General features: G+C 35.5%; 1 long non-coding RNA gene across 4 annotated transcripts in view; it reads right to left on the bottom strand.

Moving 5' to 3' along the window:
- The window catches only part of LOC149682794 (uncharacterized), a 524,355-nt gene extending 510,590 nt beyond the window's left edge, over window positions 1–13,765 (bottom strand). The window contains exons 1-3 of one of the 4 annotated variants that reach the window (XR_016365487.1): window positions 13,696–13,765; window positions 12,662–13,023; window positions 12,091–12,577 (exon numbers count right to left, since the gene is read on the bottom strand). This is a non-coding gene — a long non-coding RNA (uncharacterized LOC149682794). Of the gene's footprint in view, window positions 1–12,090; window positions 12,578–12,661 lie in introns of those variants that run through there. The other 3 variants (XR_016365488.1, XR_016365486.1, XR_016365485.1) reach the window with 3 other exon arrangements.
- Between the last annotated feature and the right edge of the window lie 339 nt (window positions 13,766–14,104).

Raw genomic sequence — 14,104 nt, 5'->3', positions numbered from 1 at the left:
TGGCGCCAGTGACGCTGGAACTTTCGGGAAGTTTAAATTTATCGCAAACACTAAGATAAGATAAGGGATAAGAAAAATAAAAACTGGGAATTCAAATCAGTTCAATTCTAGTGCGGTGAAAGTTTAAAATTTAATTTCTTAATACCGATAAGATATCTCGGAGAAAATTAAATCAATACAGTAGTGGTATGTTATACCATAAAATTCAATATAGACAAAGGTTGATAACACTCTATTTGAAATGAAACGAGTTCGCTTCTCAGGATGCCATGGTAAATACCCGGGTTCAGAGCGTCACGGTAAATTCCCGTTACGTCGTTGATTGAGAAAATACACCCATCATATCTTGGGTGATCGTCTCGCGATAAGATCCTTTAAAAGACGCGGTAGTTTAAAAGATAAGCCATTTTACGACTCTTCAAGCGTTTCACCCCAGCTAACGATATCCACGTGTCATCACTTAGAAATGGACTCTGTTCAACTGTAAGTATGCTCTTAACAATATAGTTAACCCTTGCATGTCCATTTGCATCCAGACTTATAATTAGAGTATTCGGTTCATTTTTACTCCATCAGGGACGAATCAAAAGCGTTCTCCGAAACTGACAATACGCCGGACACGCCTTCCTGTCCTATCTGCTGTAGTGATGATGGTAGAATGAATTCACCCATTACTTTAGAAGCCGCCGTTAGACGAAACAACTTAAGACGAATTGAAAAATTTGGTGCTATCGGATGGGATAAAGATTACGGAAAATCCGAAATGACTACAGATCCCGAGACGAGGGATTTACTAATAAACCCCTCGCCGAATGAAGTCTATAATGTAGACGATGGTGAAGGTTATATATGGCAATACGTTAATGGCCCTAATATAAATTTTGGTTTGAAACACTTAGCGATGTACAGATTACTAACTTCTACAGTACAATTACCCGCAGGGTCATTAATTGACATGTATGCTAGACAGTTTCCATGTATCATAAATAAGAAGACCCATCAATTCAAATTGGAAGAATTTGCGGGAGATACTATCCTCGAATTTCCCGTACACCTCACACCACACAAAATGTACGGAATGCCAAACCCAGATATTTGCCATTTAGGGAGTTGTCACCCCCGCAATGAGGGGGAATGTAAATTTCGCACCTTTTATTACGGTGGATACGAATTTCATTGCCCATACCAGTACTTAAGAGTTCTGAACTTAGCTCTTCATATGTGTATGTTTATGGTATACAAAACTAACAAAACCGTAAGGAAAAATTATAGTGATGAAAACGACCTAGCTACGCATTATATATTCAAGGCCCTGCAGATTTGCAGGTTAGCCAAGTGTCTGTGTGATAACACTCACAGTTTAATGTTTCACGAAGTTCATTATCACATGAGATCCAATGACGCGAAAAATTATTTCGCGAATAAGTATTTCGCAGACTTTCTTTAATTAATAAAACTTTTGTAAGTTCTACATTTTGTGGGCTAAGGATAGTGTTAAATAATAAAAAATATTTATAGAATCTCGAATAAAAAGAAAATGTTTGATTGATATGGGTTTCTAATTATTTTACGTAGGTTTAATATAATTTATATTTTAAGCCCTGTTCACGTCTGACACCAAGATGGCGTCCTCACGTAGTCTCTCCTATCATAATACTCTATCTAAAAGGGTAATGGAATTTAACTCAAAAACTTTATCTCGATAACATACCAGTGAACTGATAATGGAAGCAAACATGATTTTGAAATTAATTTACTTCTGTACTTATCAATTTGAACTTAAAAGTATGGACTGAGAGCAAATGAAAAAAAATATGAAATGAAATAATTATTTATTGTCTATATAAAAAACTACAAAGAGACATTAATATAATAAAATCCGCTTATTTATTTACTTTTTTTTGTACATTTTTTTAATTAAAAACCGGAATGCTCTCGCACTCTTTTTGTAGGAGCCATATAGCCAACCTCGCGGCTTTCACCAGGGTGCAGTTGTTTTCATCCCTGTGGAAGGTACATGCTCTGGGGGTCTCGCAGTCCTCGATGGTGGTCAGTTTCGGACACCCGTACTCCTCGGCGTTGGAAACGTCCACTCCCAAGACCCTGGATAAAACCGAAGCTTTCTCCATCCCCTTCGTTACGAAGGATGATGCCCGCAGACGAATATAATCGCCAACTTCTGTTAACGTCTCGTAGGGATAATCCCCCTCCTCGAAGTTAAGATCGCAAATGTTGTGAGACAACCAGCGGACCTCTCTTTTATCCTTCATGGATAGTTCCGAGAATGGACATGGTGACTGAAAAATACAGACTTCGTAGGCGCCCGTTTCCCCTATGAACATCGTCAGCTCCTTAACGATCCATTTTCCTTTAACCCTGAAGAAATTCGCCTCCAGGACCGCCGTTGTCGCTGTTGTCCTGGAATAATACCGGTTCTTAATCTATGATTATCCGGGGTGTTGGCCTTAAGGTCTACAAAGAGGGGGATAACCGCGTGGCTCTTTCATCGCCCGCCTAATAACTATTATTACCTGGTGAAATTTACTTTCCGATATTTACAATCGTCGACTGGACACGAGGTGTTTTAAACATAACTAGGTAATACGCGTATCTCCCTTTTCCAGGATAATATAGATTCTGCATTAAAATTAGAACGGAAGTGTTTCTATGGTGGGAACCTCTAATGAGAAGATTTGTCACATCCTTGTTATTCGCTATTTCACATAAAAGATCGTCTAATATAACGAATTTCCCCGCACTAACATCTAAGGTGCTAACATCCAATAATCCCTCATAAAATTCTACACACTAAAAACCATATCCATAAATTACTAATAAATTAATAAGTGAATTCTCTAAATATAAGTTTAAAGGGATGGGTATACATTGTTAAGAGTATACTTACAATTTAACTGAGTCCATTTCTTTGGGATAAGACGTGGATATCGTTAGCTGGGGTGAAAAGCTTGAAGAGTCGTACGTCAAGGCTTCGAACCTCAGGATCGAGGCGGGCCGCCACGCGCGTATTATTTCCCGGCGCGTGTTTCATTACGCGGCCCCTCCTCGGTCCTGAGGTTCGAAGCCTTGACGTATCCATCCAGGGCTGATGATGATTCACTTTAGCGAGTCCGAGTATTTCCATTGGTTTCAAATAATTTGTAGTGTTTTATTTGATATATTGAAATTTCTAGCTAAATCACACAAATTCGTTAGTTCATAATTAGAATAAAATTGGTTTTATCGTTCACTGATTGCTTTTTGATTAGCGATAGTTATTTCACCTTGCAATTCGAAGCGGTTATTTTCCCGGATTTTGGAAATTTTCGACTTGCAAATTTATTACTTTTAACCTAAAATCCAAGATCTCCTAAAACTCAAGAAAAACTTAACATTATCGTAATGGAATTTAAATAAACGTTAATTAACCGAAAAACCTAACTTTACTTGCATTGCTAGTCATTCGACGTCGTCTTTAATTGAAATTTAGTCATTTGTAAACGTCTTCAACAGCATTTTAGTAGTTTAACCACACTTTGATCCATTTCCTTAGTCATTTAAGATTACTTTCAATCGAATTTTTTTTTAATTTTATAACAGGTTGATCCGTATCTTATTAATTTAACAACACTTTCGTCCACGTTTTGATTTTAGTCATTGAACTTCGTTCTCAATTGTGTTTTAGACATTTATTAACAAAATGTTCGACTTGCGGATTTATTGCTTTTATCCGAAAAATATAAGATCTCCGCGACACACTTTCTAGAAACGAAGGTAAACTTAACAATATCGTAAATGGAATTTGATTTTTAGTCTCTTAACAGTAATACCAATTACACTTAAGTTATTCAACATCGCTTTCAAGTGTATTTTAACAGTAAAACCTAACTTTTATTTGCATTGCTAATCATTTCACGTCACTTTTAATTGAAATTTGACCATTTGATAAAGTTTTTAAGAACTTTGATCCATTTTCTTAGTCGATTTAGATTACTTTCAATCGATTTGTTTTCATTTTACATCAGGTTTATCCACACTTTAGTAATTTAACAACATTTCCGCCCACTTTATAGTCATTTAACTTCATTCTCAATTGTGTTTCAGTCATAACTTAAAATCGCATTTTCGCACTTTCCATTATAATAGTCATATATTAACAATATAAGTCGAATAACGAAACGTTTACGAAACATTTAGTGAAACTTTAACCAATTTTTAGTGTTTTTAATTGAATTATAGACATTTCATGACACTTTCAATGTACTTTTGTCATTTCTTGAACGTTCAACTGCTTCTTAGTTCCTTTGAATGTGATTTGAACCACATTTTAGTAGTTTAACAAAACTTTGATCCACTTTCTTAGTTGTATTAGTTCGCTTTCAATCGAAAGCTTTCATTTCACATCAGTTTCATCCGGATTTTAGTAGATCAACAACACTTTCGACCACTTTTTCGTCATTCAACTTCATTATCTGTTTTATAATAGTCATATATTAACAATATCGGATATATTTAAGTTGAACAACGAAACGTTTACTAAACATTTAGCGAAACTTTAACCAATTTTTAGTGTTTGCCGAAACTTTAAATTAGTTTCTTGTGAACAGAACTTAATCGCAATTCAGTCATTTGAAAACGTTTTCTATTACGTAAATACCTATAAACATATTAGAAACCAAACTGCAATAATATGAAAACATAAATTAATGTTAATGAGGAGATAGATGGTGGTTCATTGATTTTCTGTTATTTAGTCTGAACTTTGAAATCCACCGTTTTACACTACGTATCTTTCACCTTGAAAATTCGTTTTCCATATAAACTTTTGCAGTAGGATTACGAATTTCTTTAGAGTGAACAGAAGTAGTGAAACTTTGACAAGAAATAGTGAAACTTTGAACGGAAATAGTGAATTTTTGAACATAAATAGTGAATTTTTGAACATAAATAGTGAAACTTTGAACGGAAATAGTGAAACTTTGAACGGAAATAGTGAAACTTTGAACGGAAATAGTGAAACTTTGAACGGAAATAGTGAAACTTTGAACGGAAATAGTGAAACTTTGAGCGGAAACCTTGAATGTTTGAACGGAAACCGTGAATGTTTGAAGGGAAATCGGGGATGTTTCAACGGAAATAGGAGATGTTTCAACTAAAATAAGAAATGTTAGAACGAAATTAAGAAATCTTTGAAGTGAAATAAGAAATAATTGAACAGATATATATATATGTTTCTAAGTAATATATTAATTAATATTTTAAGCTCATTTTTAATTATTGGTAAGCCTATTTTAAATCTTATCATCATATTTTCTCTCAAACCGATGAAATATCCAATTATACTTTCAACCGATAAGAGATGATATTTTCCGTCAACGCGGAATGGTCAAATTAGTTTCGAAGGACAGATATTTCGTATTGATGTAAAAGAAAAACACTTTTACTATTTGCTTCGATGCGTAAGTAAATGTTTCCCCTAAACGTCACACAAATATCGGAATATGTTAATCTTATTTCCGAAACGCAACAAACAGATATTGCGAAGATATCAAACTCTCTTCCCGCGCGCATGTTTAAACATCGGATAAAAGAATGGAAATGTTTTTCTTCTTCTAATCATGTCTGGTAAAAAAAAATAGTGTGGTTAAATTGATTGAAAACGTTTTTCGCAAGATGTAAATTTTATTTCGAAAACACAACAAACATTGTGAATAAATCAATCCCTCTCCCCACGCGCATTTATTCGATTATAATTGAAACCTAAGATAAGAGTATGGAGACGGATGGTATATAAGACGTGGTAGGTCAAAGGAAAAAGTCATTTACGACTCTTCAAGCTTTTCACCCCAGCTAACGATATCCACGTCTTATCCCAAAGAAATGGACTCAGTTAAATTGTAAGTATACTCTTAACAATGTATACCCATCCCTTTAAACTTATATTTAGAGAATTCACTTATTAATTTATTAGTAATTTATGGATACGGTTTTTAGTGTGTAGAATTTCATGAGGGATTATTGGATGTTAGCACCTTAGATGTTAGTGCGGGGAAATTCGTTATATTAGACGATCTTTTATGTGAAATAGCGAATAACAAGGATGTGACAAATCTTCTCATTAGAGGTTCCCACCATAGAAACACTTCCGTTCTAATTTTAATGCAGAATCTATATTATCCTGGAAAAGGGAGATACGCGTATTACCTAGTTATGTTTAAAACACCTCGTGTCCAGTCGACGATTGTAAATATCGGAAAGTAAATTTCACCAGGTAATAATAGTTATTAGGCGGGCGATGAAAGAGCCACGCGGTTATCCCCCTCTTTGTAGACCTTAAGGCCAACACCCCGGATAATCATAGATTAAGAACCGGTATTATTCCAGGACAACAGCGACAACGGCGGTCCTGGAGGCGAATTTCTTCAGGGTTAAAGGAAAATGGATCGTTAAGGAGCTGACGATGTTCATAGGGGAAACGGGCGCCTACGAAGTCTGTATTTTTCAGTCACCATGTCCATTCTCGGAACTATCCATGAAGGATAAAAGAGAGGTCCGCTGGTTGTCTCACAACATTTGCGATCTTAACTTCGAGGAGGGGGATTATCCCTACGAGACGTTAACAGAAGTTGGCGATTATATTCGTCTGCGGGCATCATCCTTCGTAACGAAGGGGATGGAGAAAGCTTCGGTTTTATCCAGGGTCTTGGGAGTGGACGTTACCAACGCCGAGGAGTACGGGTGTCCGAAACTGACCACCATCGAGGACTGCGAGACCCCCAGAGCATGTACCTTCCACAGGGATGAAAACAACTGCACCCTGGTGAAAGCCGCGAGGTTGGCTACATGGCTCCTACAAAAAGAGTGCGAGAGCATTCCGGTTTTTAATTAAAAAAATGTACAAAAAAAAGTAAATAAATAAGCGGATTTTATTATATTAATGTCTCTTTGTAGTTTTTTATATAGACAATAAATAATTATTTCATTTCATATTTTTTTTCATTTGCTCTCAGTCCATACTTTTAAGTTCAAATTGATAAGTACAGAAGTAAATTAATTTCAAAATCATGTTTGCTTCCATTATCAGTTCACTGGTATGTTATCGAGATAAAGTTTTTGAGTTAAATTCCATTACCCTTTTAGATAGAGTATTATGATAGGAGAGACTACGTGAGGACGCCATCTTGGTGTCAGACGTGGACAGGGCTTAAAATATAAATTATATTAAACCTACGTAAAATAATTAGAAACCCATATCAATCAAACATTTTCTTTTTATTCGAGATTCTACAAATATTTTTTATTATTTAACACTATCCTTAGCCCACAAAATGTAGAACTTACAAAAGTTTTATTAATTAAAGAAAGTCTGCGAAATACTTGTTCGCGAAATAATTTTTCGCGTCATTGGATCTCATGTGATAATGAACTTCGTGAAACATTAAACTGTGAGTGTTATCACACAGACACTTGGCTAACCTGCAAATCTGCAGGGCCTTGAATATATAATGCGTAGCTAGGTCGTTTTCATCACTATAATTTTTCCTTACGGTTTTGTTAGTTTTGTATACCATAAACATACACATATGAAGAGCTAAGTTCAGAACTCTTAAGTACTCGTATGGGCAATGAAATTCGTATCCACCGTAATAAAAGGTGCGAAATTTACATTCCCCCTCATTGCGGGGGTGACAACTCCCTAAATGGCAAATATCTGGGTTTGGCATTCCGTACATTTTGTGTGGTGTGAGGTGTACGGAAATTCGAGGATAGTATCTCCCGCAAATTCTTCCAATTTGAATTGATGGGTCTTCTTATTTATGATACATGGAAACTGTCTAGCATACATGTCAATTAATGACCCTGCGGGTAATTGTACTGTAGAAGTTAGTAATCTGTACATCGCTAAGTGTTTCAAACCAAAATTTATATTAGGGCCATTAACGTATTGCCATATATAACCTTCACCATCGTCTACATTATAGACTTCATTCGGTGAGGGGTTTATTAGTAAATCCCTCGTCTCGGGATCTGTAGTCATTTCGGATTTTCCGTAATCTTTATCCCATCCGATAGCACCAAATTTTTCAATTCGTCTTAAGTTGTTTCGTCTAACGGCGGCTTCTAAAGTAATGGGTGAATTCATTCTACCATCATCACTACAGCAGATAGGACAGGAAGGCGTGTCCGGCGTATTGTCAGTTTCGGAGAACGCTTTTGATTCGTCCCTGATGGAGTAAAAATGAACCGAATACTCTAATTATAAGTCTGGATGCAAATGGACATGCAAGGGTTAACTATATTGTTAAGAGCGTACTTACAGTTGAACAGAGTCCATTTCTAAGTGATGACACGTGGATATCGTTAGCTGGGGTGAAAAGCTTGAAGAGTCGTAAAATGGCTTATCTTTTAAACTACCGCGTCTTTTAAAGGATCTTATCGCGAGACGATCACCCAAGATATGATGGGTGTATTTTCTCAATCAACGACGTAACGGGAATTTACCGTGACGCTCTGAACCCGGGTATTTACCATGGCATCCTGAGAAGCGAACTCGTTTCATTTCAAATAGAGTGTTATCAACCTTTGTCTATATTGAATTTTATGGTATAACATACCACTACTGTATTGATTTAATTTTCTCCGAGATATCTTATCGGTATTAAGAAATTAAATTTTAAACTTTCACCGCACTAGAATTGAACTGATTTGAATTCCCAGTTTTTATTTTTCTTATCCCTTATCTTATCTTAGTGTTTGCGATAAATTTAAACTTCCCGAAAGTTCCAGCGTCACTGGTGCCATCTGCTCCCCCCCTCGCACCGCTCGCACCGCTTGCACCGCTTGCACCGCATGCGGTGCGTGCACCGCCCCTGCCTTCCACAGTGCTTGGGGTGGGAGACTCTTATTGACCCTACTATCATTATATCTGTTTGTGTGTCGGTCTGTACTTTGTTACACCCCAATAGACCAAGAGCACTTTCCCAATCTGAGCAAACTTGCAAAGTGTTCTTTATTTCCGGATCGCATAAACAATTCACGGAAATCTGGACAATTGTATTCCACTTAAGCCATTGACCCATTCGTTCTGGCCACTATTATATTACCTTTCTTCACCATTAAGTCTAACACCACCACCTTATGGTCTTTCAGACAATCGCGAAATAGGCATATTCTAGGCGTCAAACTTCAATAATAGCTTGGTTCAAATGATGTTAGGTAAAACGTTTCTTAAAACGATATAACTAGAAGTTTGACGAGTAACTCTCGATAAAAATATTAAATATAAAATATAATTAATAAATTATTTGAGGAAAACCTCATTTAACCGAAACCTCTCTAGTCAAAGTTAATATAGGACAAGTAAGGAAGTTTGCGTATGAAGTCGATACACTGTATACATTTCATAGTTTATAAAAAGCTAGTAATTAAGACTTTACTCCACAGTATTATAAATCATGAAACAATCCAAAGTTAATAGAAGACGAGTATTGAAATCGTTAGTTAAACGAATAAGATAAGACGATTTGGGATAAATGATCAAATAAAGTTTCAAGTGTGACTCTTTATTTATTTATTTAAGTTCAGCTAGCTAATTGGACCAAGTCATCTTGCGACTTATTGCCACTTATCTAACGCCTTTACAATGCATAGGACGAGTGGATTTTCACCTCTCCGAGTGATGAATACCACGGAGAGGCTCTGTGCCTAAGGTGTCTGTCTGTCTTTGTGTTAACTTCTGCTATTGCTTATTAATAAATTGCAATAATTGCATGTCTAGGTAAATAGGTTTGTAGGCAGTCTTCCTCTTGACTCAGAGAGCTAATATATTGGTTTTCCCAAGCTGTTCTTAAATAATTTAATAAATACAATAATTATTAATTATTGTGTTTACTTTTCAGTGACAAATCAAAAAGCACGGTCTTAAAATAAATGCGGCCTAAGTAGGGAGTCAAAAAAGTCCTCAAATATTATTTCACGCTCCCTTTTTTACCTTAACACTTTTCATATATTAACCCTTTTTTGCTAGGCTGAAGATCGTCTATATTGAGCTAGTAAAGATAGTTTTAGTCACAAGAATTGAAAGAACCAATTTTTGGAATAAAGCTACCATTTTTGGACTCTTACATCACTTTCCATCCAATTTTGGACTACTTTGCGCAAATTTGGATAGTTTAAGCACCAATAATCGAAGGAATCCATTTTTGGATTAACGTTAGCATTTTTGGATCCTTCCATCACTTACCATCCAAATTTGGACTACTTTGTGCAAATTTGGATAGTGATTGGACTAATTTTTCTAACAGTGTAGGACAGGTTGTTTATGCGAACCCCAATTAGGACAGGTTGTTTATTTGAACCCCAATTAGGACAGGTTGTTTATTTGAACCCCAATTAGGACAGGTTGTTTATTTGAACCCAAATTATGTCAGGTAGTGTTATGTTGAACTCCAATTAGAATTATTCTTCTATATCATTTAAGTTAGGTGTGGTTATTTGAAGCCGCATAGTTATAGGTCAGGTCAGGTTTGAAAGTACAAAAGTGTTAGGTCACGCAAGGTTTGCTTATTTGAACCCGTATAGTACTACGTGAGATAAGGTTAGGTTAGATTATTTGATCCCCAATTCTACCAGGTGATGTAAGTTTAGGTTAGGAGTGGTTATATAAACCCCAATACTATTAGGTCAGGTAAGGTTTGGTTAAATGTACCCCAATACTATTAGGTCTGGTATGGTCAGGTTGGGTTTGGTTAATTGAACCCCAATTCTACTATTTGAAGTAATATAAGGTTAGATTATGGTTATATAAACCCAAATTCTACTAGGTCAGGTTTGGTTAAATTTACCCCAATTCTATTAGGTCAGATATGTTAAGACTATGTTCTGTGTTTTCTTAATAAGTTAGATTAGGTTTCATCTTTCTTAATGGGTAAGGTTACGTTTGTTTTTACTTCATGGATATGTAGAGAGATAAATATGATTCAAAACTCTTTTAAAGCACTACTATCCACCAAAATAACAACGGCTATTTCAAACAAAGCAGGTTTTTTTACACCGCTATTTTTGGAACCGCATTGAATTTGTACATATCCATAGTGCCATCAACTTGACCAAATGCGCAAGATTTAGCACGGTTACACGAAGTGTTAAAGGCCTTAATATTACTTCCTTTTATTTTCTGCCTAAATGATTCTATGTTGATTTACCGTGATCACGTTCGTTGTAATGAAATTATTTACACATTAATACACTTTTTTTAATTTAAGACATGTTTTTACTATTGCCTGTGGAGCAAACTTAATGAAAAATGTGGATGTATACCTTCGCCGATTCCTTTCATAAGCGGATACTTGGCTTGCAACGAAACCCAAAAAGGCAAGTGTGTAATACAAGTGTTGTGTTGATTTGATTGGTTGGCAGTTCGAAGCGAGTGCAACTTCGTCGGTTCACAATTTAAGACGCTTTTATTTGTGGTGTCTGATAAGTATTTCCGTTAATATTTCCAAAAATACCCTTTAAAATAGTCTCAACCAATGAAAAATACCATAAAAACTCGGAACTATATAGCTTCGAAATCAGCTTTAAGTTGGTTCACGAAGCAACTTCAAAAATCCGGGTTTTTAACTAGATTCTCGATTACAAGTTTTAGTCTAAATTAACTTCGGAAGTGGCATGAATCGCTTCGAGACAGTTTCCCCTGTAACTGTGAATATGGGTTTAATGTAGGGTTGGCCAAAGGTTTCTTCTAAAGGGCCAAATTCGAAAAATCGAACTATGTAACGGGCTGCAAGTTTCTAATTCAGGTCTGAAACTAAGAGTTGATAAATAAAAACAAGAAATACGCATTGTTTACAGTTCCAGCCCTTGGCTGTAGATGCCTTATAAAATGAGAAGCAAACACTCTCCTCTCAGCACCTACACTAACCAACCAATCAATCGATCAGATCTCCATGTGTTTGGTTCACTGTGCATACAGCCCAATATTTGGGAGATTAAATTACTAAATAAGAAATTTTAGTTAATTGCAAATCTTTTCGATTCTAGTCGCATTGCATAATTTTCGAGAGCATTCGTTTCCAAATATTATAGACTCAATTCCAAATGTGGGTTTGGTACCCTCGATACTAAAATGTTTTATTTGATGCAAAATTTCGATTCAATTCTATTCGGTACAATTCCTCGAAAATAAATTTCGGTACAATTCCTTGAAAATAAATTTCGGTACAATTCCTTGAAAATAAATTTCGGTACAATTCCTCGAAAATAAATTTCGACACTATTCTGGTTCGACTATAATAATACGCAAAAAGTCAAACAGTTGTTTCTTAATGATTTTTGATTTCTTGGCTTTCTTTTTTGACAAAGTGGTAATCGATTAAAAGTTTCTAGCATCATGGATGTGTATATAAAGTACTTTTCGTATTATCTACACTTAGTATTTATATAAATTAATGCTAGCATGTAGGATGTAGAAATGATGTTCCCTTATTTTTGCAGCGAATTGCTTTTCAGTCAATAAAAGGAATATTAAGGAAGTATGTCAATCAAAATGTCCATTGGACTGCAGAGTTGAGCATTTTGACTACAGTGTTGTTCAAACAGGAAAATTAATGTTAGTACCTTTCTAGTAAATTTCTATGATTAAATTTCAATAACTCATTCTTACAATGGCAGGAATAGGGAAAGATTCATGGACATTTATCAGGAGCTACGTGGCCACACCATTATAGTTTTCAAGCATCGACCCCTAATTGAAGTAAGTTTCTAAATAAAACTTTTAAGGCAGGCTCATGTCAATTCACAAAAACACTTACCTTAAAATTCAAATAATTCCTCGCTAAATCCACCTTTACTTCAGTTTATAAACTTCTGTTATATTCTTTGTCAACTTACTCATTCTTCAATTCCTGTATTTTTTGTATTTATTTTCTTTTGTAAAACATCTTATCATCTTTGTGGCACCATACCCCGTACGTCATCGGATGATTGACCTGACCCTTCCCTTTAACCAATCATCTACTCGCCTTTCTAAGGTAAAAAATCAGCCCAAAAACTATAAATAGCCCGAGCCCTACACTACAGGTAGGCTCATTCTTACTTTCGCTCCCCCGAGAAAGACGCCTCTAAACGGACCCCCTATAGTCCGTCGCTATACCCTACCTTGTGTTGGAAGTAGCTCAAACTTTTCCAACCAAAGTACGGGTTGTTTACCTGGACCCTCGTGTCCCCGCTCTCGCTATTTAATACCCCCCTTTGGCACTTAGAAATTATCAGTTGAACATTTTTTCTTTATGACAATAAACTTTGTGTTTTTTTTATAGTTAAAATTATTCGTTTTGGAGTTTTACTTTAACGCGGCTACTCAATTATCGTTCCAGACAACCTTTAGATTTTCAGTAATCCCTTAAACTTGAGACCACAGCTCATGGACCTTATTTTCCCAATATTTTATTAATTACCTTTTATTTACGTTTATCTAGTACATATCTTAAAGAACGCTACATTTTTCATTTTAAGGAATCTTATCTCGAAATTAGAATTAAGAATCCATATCATAAAAGTATATATATTAAAACAAAGTCTTTATCAAGCAGGAGAAAGTTTCCCTAATGCCCTAACCCGTTTAAAGGCGTTTTAAATCGAGCCACGGTAATTCGATACAATAAAGAGAGATACCCCTAGAGGCCTAGACCTACTTACTGTATCTCCGGTTTCTTGTATATTGTTCAACTGATGCCGAAAGGGGCTTTATAGTTCGGTAATTTTTGGTGAAATAGTTTCAGTCTAATTTAAAGATGTTTTAAACCTAAAAATCGGGGAGTTTTTTGTAGTTTATATTTTAATTAAAAGCTAAATTGCGTTTCCTTCGTATTAAAGTTACGAACCTTTGTAAAAGACGTATTGAATTCCTAAAAATATTACACTTAAAGAAATTATTTCACATAGAGAACGCAATCACTCATTCTACCCCATGAAATGAACAATTAAGAACAATACCGCCCAGAAATGTTTTCAAAGTAACGTAGCTAAAACTGTTATTAGAGCTTGGCAGTATCTATTCATTATCCACGTTATTTTATCTTTATCCATACTCGAAAATTTTCCACAG

Source organism: Phalangium opilio, unplaced genomic scaffold, assembly GCF_054372755.1.
Source record: "Phalangium opilio isolate 3A_F unplaced genomic scaffold, DU_Popi_V2 ptg000038l_1, whole genome shotgun sequence".
Lineage (NCBI taxonomy): Eukaryota > Metazoa > Arthropoda > Arachnida > Opiliones > Phalangiidae > Phalangium > Phalangium opilio.
This window is presented reverse-complemented; position numbering and strand designations above follow the sequence as displayed.